The sequence below is a fragment of the Capsicum annuum genome, chromosome 11 (genome assembly GCF_002878395.1).
Source record: "Capsicum annuum cultivar UCD-10X-F1 chromosome 11, UCD10Xv1.1, whole genome shotgun sequence".
Taxonomy (NCBI): domain Eukaryota; kingdom Viridiplantae; phylum Streptophyta; class Magnoliopsida; order Solanales; family Solanaceae; genus Capsicum; species Capsicum annuum.
In genome coordinates, this window is record NC_061121.1 from 46,565,859 (window position 1) to 46,570,325 (window position 4,467).

General features: G+C 34.0%; 1 long non-coding RNA gene across 5 annotated transcripts; it reads right to left on the reverse strand.

Moving 5' to 3' along the window:
* Nucleotides 1-464: 464 nt before the first annotated feature.
* On the reverse strand, nt 465-3,833 carry LOC107848564. Of its 5 annotated transcripts, none has more exons than XR_001668093.2 (4): nt 3,626-3,768; nt 2,714-2,995; nt 1,613-1,660; nt 465-1,512 (listed from the first exon to the last, which is right to left on the reverse strand). It is a non-coding gene; the product is annotated as an uncharacterized LOC107848564 (long non-coding RNA). The 5 variants fall into 5 exon arrangements; XR_007047284.1 differs by lacking the exon at nt 3,626-3,768 and adding an exon at nt 3,359-3,610; XR_007047283.1 differs by lacking the exon at nt 3,626-3,768 and adding an exon at nt 3,108-3,326.
* Between the last annotated feature and the right edge of the window lie 634 nt (nt 3,834-4,467).

Genomic DNA, 4,467 nt, shown 5'->3' on the forward strand with positions numbered 1-4,467 from the left:
ATTCTCTTTGAAAGAAGAGTAGTAAAAGCCAATTAAAACGTACTCAAGAAGCGGGTAAAGTGACCGTTATATATATATATATATATATATATATATATCACGGGCCCAACATATTAATTTACAAAAAAAAATGGGGACGCGAAGACATTTCAACTCAGATTGTTTCGTGGGTTATTCTAGCGCTTTCTCGCTCAATGCTCAAGTGATGGCGTGCAATATTAATACGCCATCTACAAACTTCCATCAGATATGATATTGTAAAACTGTAAGCATGTGAAGTGTGATGATTATATAGTTATTATTAACATGAGGTAAGACTAAAAATAGTAGACGTCTATCCAACTAAACAATTAAGTTACTTTAAACATGGAATGTTATAAGCTACCCACAATATTCTCTTGCCATGGTTTTAGGAACTTTTCTTATCCGAGTACAGAACAATTCACCAGTAGTCATGAAGAAAAGGGAGAGATCAAAACAAACTTCTAAGAATATGCAATGGATATACACATTATTCTTGCCCAACTGGGATGAAGTTAGTGAAATTAAAGATTCCTTCTGTGATGCTCATGACATCTTTTAAGTCTAGGACAATAACCATACCTATTTACAAAGCAAACTAAGTACAATGACCATTTCCCACATAGAAAAAGGCAAAGATCAACACCAGTTACTTTTTACTTTGACCAAAACCAGTTATATGCATGCATAACTAACAATTCTGCTTTCTGTAGACAGGATGTCATACCGATACAATTTTCCCTGTTCCTTTGCATGAAGGACAAGTTTTTCGAAGGGTGAAAGTGCCAGTTTGAGAGAGTTTGAGAGATTGACTAAAGAGAAAATACAAGATAAAAGGAATAACATTATACACAAAGAAGCATGCATGTGGCTGAAAGTAAAGAATGAAAATAAGCAAAGAGGTACTCATCACACCAGAACCTTTGCAGCGCTTACAAGTTTCAGGTTTAGTACCAGGAGGCACACCAGTTCTACCTAAAAGAGGCAATGGAGGGAGAAAGAAGGGACTACAGTAAGTAACAAGTAGAGTGAAGTTTGTTTCGCTAATATGAGCTAGCAAGTGTGGATTACTTTGACCAAATTTTATAGGTTAAAAGGGGCTAGACAAACTTTTACAAACGAATTCGCAAGATATCACCTGTCCAAGCTATCGCACAACACCCAACAGTAACTTATTTAATATCTTGTTCTTTATCAGGAATAACAGACTTTGATCTCGTGAATAACAGACTTTGATAACTCAGAGGTACTTCAATGGTCATGTATGGATAACAGTACTTAAGACATACTGATTTTCTATTTAGATTCCCGCACCCTTCCCTCCCCCTCCCCCTCCCCCTCCCCCCGACAAAACACACACCCAAAAGAACAAAAAAACTAAACAAATCGCTGGAAGTGCATATACCACAAGCAGTGCAAGGCAAATCTGTTTGGAATGTAACAGTCTTAGAGCACCACTGAAGCTTTCATGAAGGATATGTCGATCGAAACCTGCATTATAAGGGACAAAAACAATTGAAATATAAAAGGCGGAAGTTCATAGATAAAAACTGCCACAACAACAAATGAAAGAGACAGAAAAAGAGAAAACCTTGACAACCTCTCCAGCCATGTCTCTGTTAAAGATGTTGCCAAAAATCTAATCTCCAATACACGCCAAAGAAAACGGAAAGCACTTAGAACTCAAGGGTTGTAAGCAAGGATGCAAAAAAATGGGCATAACAAAGTAACCAGAAGTAGGTTCACCTATGTTTGTGTCAAATTTTCGCATAAAATGACTTTAAGCTTTTGGTGGATGCTTAAGAGATAAAAGAAAGCTATCAAAGCATCTGTTTTTACAGTACTTAACCGAACATCTCGACAGGTAAAAATGACATCAACTATTTCTCACTCTTTAATTTTCAATATTGATATTAATTATCCCAATTATGCTGCACAATTTTCTTTTAGCCCGTCCCAAAGAAATTGTCAATTTAACTTGTTTTAGACTACAAGTTTCAAAAGTCTTTCATTTTTTATTTAACTCATTGCCCAGTTAAACAATGCCACATAAATAGGTAGGGAGGGAGTAGTACTTAATTTGCTGCAGAACAAGTACCTGTTCACAAACATTGTTTATGTGGACTCTATCCTTCTAAAAACTCCCTCAAACGTCAACGACCCAAATAGCTTTCTACAAATAAGGCTAAAATTCATGGAAAGGACATCACTACCTCATAATTTGTTGTAATTTAGCTTGGGCAACAGCTGAAAGTTTGATTATTTATCACGTTTTTATTGTTTTTTATAGCCAAACTTTTTGAGAGCTTAGAGCATCCTGCGGGAAATAATTCATAACGCACCATAGAAGTGGCTAAATCACGAATGACTTGTGATGCTGGGAAGTATAACTCATAAATCTACAACATGAAACATACTCAGATTGTTTCCAGATTTTCTCACTATCCTTTTGAAATCAGTGTCACATGACTTAGAAGATGAAGCAACGTACAATAAGATATCACCCCAGTTGCTGAGAAAGATCTGATGAACCTAGAGGAAGTACAACAAACCAAAACAAAGCTAATTCTAAAGGGCATAAAACTCCAAAAAAATAATTTCCAACTGAACCACAAAAAGGAATTCTCTGAAGCTCTTGATAATAGCGGGAGCAAAGTTACCGAACATGTTGTCTCTTGTGGTGTATACTTACATCTCTGCAATTGTTGAAGAGTTGGTGGCTAAGAATGTCATCGAGCTTCGCACATCAAAGAGATCAAGTGAAGCCAACCAGATTAATGGTTGCCGACAGCTTATTCCTTTGTGCAAAGTTTGTGGCAGCTTGAATAGCATTCCTCTGTGCAGTAAAACAATTATCAGAGATAATTTCTCTCTCAACTGATGTCAACGATCTAGATCTTACATGTCCAATCAGGAGTGTCGGTTGTTATCTGGTCGATCCTGGATCTTAGGGCCATGTGTATTGCAACGGTGGCTGCACAATAATACAGACAGTAAGAGTTAGAGAGTCGTAAGAATCAGGTTTGTGCTTAATATCCACAGGCTAAAATGAGGCACACATTTAGCTCCTAAAATTCTGATATTACCTTTGAATAGGAAAATTATAGGTGAAGCAGGTGACGGGATAATACACAATGAGCATCAGTTCACACCTCACATAATATGAAGATTAATAATACGATTTTGAGACATAAAAAAATACTAATCAAACACTGAAATAATGAGAATTAAAGAATCAAATAGTGCATCACAAAAGGTTTTCTATTCACCAAGCAGGTTAGGTGCATTGATTTATAACAACATCGTAACAGTGGAAGTCATTTATAAGATCACTCACATTTAGAGAAAAACAAATTCAAGAAAAGTCTCCTTTCACCCCATACATACTAATTTACACAACCAAAATCAGAAATACAAATTTGTGTACGCACGTATTTATTTTGAAACAGTCAATCCCAATAAGGCAGAATTGTAGACATGCATGTAAAAAAATTTCAATAAAAAAGAAAAACAAACACAAGTACGGCTAGTAGATTAGCAGCAAGCAGATTCTGGATTGAAGAAGCGACAAATTTCGAAGATAAAAAGAGGAGAAAATTCATACAAATAGCAGAAAGTACAGTAAAGCGAAATTGAACCTTCAAAGTGACTTGTGTCCCAACAATTTCAATCTTCAAATTGAGATTTCTTAAAGTGGAAAAAGTGGAAGGAACGCATTTTTGAGTATATAGTAGCTAATGGGTCAATATGTGAATATAAAATAATTCCACGTGTTCAACTGCCAATTAAAAAGGACTACAAAATGCTATCAATTTAAAATATCCATGGTACATTCTATATAGGCTAATGTATAATGCTTTTATACCCTGATAGTTCAGGGCTCAATGGTACCAGAGAATAATGCGTTTGGTACAATTTCACACTGCAGTGATGGCCCTTTTCTTGTTGGCTTATATATATACTTAGATACTATAGCCCGTATCAGCACGGGCCCAATATATATTATTTACGTTATCTCAATTTATATAGCAGTAATAGCATTTGGAGTGTCAATCAAATTTTTATTAATATAAATTTTTAAATAATTTAAGTTGCTACTCATTGTGATGTATAGTATCTTTTATGTAATTTAGTAATTCATGTTATTCGCTTTGTTCCAATTTTAGAATTTAGTGAGTCAATCAAATTTTTTTTATTAATATATTTTAAAAATATACTAAGTAGTTAATCTTTGTGATTTTAGTATCTTTTAATGTAATTTCAAATAATTTATGTTACTTGCTTTATCGCAACTTATGTGACACTATTAGAATTTCAAAAGTTAATCATATTTTTTACTATATGTTTTTAAAATATTATAAGATGTTAATAGTTATGACTTATAATTATTTTTTTGCATAATTTTTAAATATATAATATTTTACCAAAATAAAGTAAATAAATTAA